Genomic DNA, 1,480 nt, shown 5'->3' on the forward strand with positions numbered 1-1,480 from the left:
GTATATGGACAAAAAATGACTGAGAAAGGGGTTGGCTTACACAATGTTTTTCTTCTTCTATCTTCCTTTTCACTCTTGTATAGTAAGTGTTGTATTATAATGTGTTTGTAAATTAATAATGAAATTTGTTAAGTATGAATAAACTAATTAGTTGATTACAAATATACTCGTTAACAAAACGTTTTGAATTTGTACTTTAGGTGGTATTTTGAAAATATGTTTTGTGTATATTTTGTACACCTTAGTTTAATCATTCTCAAAATAAATATTTTTGAAACATACTTTCAGTGGTTCATATATTTTATTATTTTATGCAAACCAGATATGCATTTTTAAGTCCCTTAATAATCTGTAAATATTTTTGTTAAAATTCCCAAACTACTTTAAACAGTTTATATTTCTTCACCTTTCTATTTCAGCATTATTTTCATGGCTCCAAACATCCCCACATTAACATTTTAGCAACAAACATTCTATGGCATATACACAACTGGTCCTTAACACTTCAAAAATAAATGTAAAAAAGTATCTTGATCCATTCATCTCTCCAAATATTATTGGTTTTCCTCAGTTCTTTAACTAAAGCAGAAGCTGTCTTTAACAGTGGTAAACTCTGTCAGGCATGCACCCATTCAAAGTGTCAGAATGTCTGACAAAGAAATTTAAAGTAAAACAAAATAAAATATTTTGAACTGGTTTTTGCTCATTACTTCTGTCTGCTGCTTCCTCAGAAACAGCATTTACTTTGAACTATTCCCGTCAAACAAAAAAATATGTTGGTAAACTGAGATTTCAGGTCAAGATATTGAAATAGGAAAATGTATGCAAGTTAGGTTGTGTTGTGTGGCATGTGCCTACAACATGTACTTGCCTGAGGCTAGATTTTACAAGGGAAATTCAGCCACTATGCTACATAGTTATTTTTGTATACAAACATTGGTTTCTTCTGGTTATTCAAATAAACATGAACATTACCTTACTGTCTGCTTAGTTCCTGTATGTGCTAGGGTTTAACATCCAAAGTGCCAGACATGTATATTTTGCTGTACAATAATGTAGTACATTTGATCAGTTGAAAAGATTTATATTTGTGATAAGATTTCCAAAGACAGGTGGGAGATTCTTGAGAAAGAAAGGAACAAAAAGATAAACAAATGTTGATTTTATAACTAGAATCAAGCGTCATAAAAATAAAATACATGTTGACATAATGATGAGAGTCCTATTTACTCAAACATCAATACAAAATGACCCATTCAAATTGCATGTTACATTGCATGAAATACATTGCAGCCATATTTCCCTGGCTGCAATGTTGACACCGCGAGATGCCATGAGACCTAAATCCTGAACATCATGGCATGGAGCGCATCCCAGTTTCAGAGCTCTCTTAAGTTAAAAGCTCATCTTCTGAAGTTGGGATATTGTTCCTCCAACAGCTTCCAGAGAAATCACCTCAAACCAGATGTTGGACTGGATT

This window comes from Poecilia latipinna, unplaced genomic scaffold (assembly GCF_001443285.1).
Source record: "Poecilia latipinna isolate Pla-1442-1.1 unplaced genomic scaffold, P_latipinna-1.0 Scaffold334, whole genome shotgun sequence".
Lineage (NCBI taxonomy): Eukaryota > Metazoa > Chordata > Actinopteri > Cyprinodontiformes > Poeciliidae > Poecilia > Poecilia latipinna.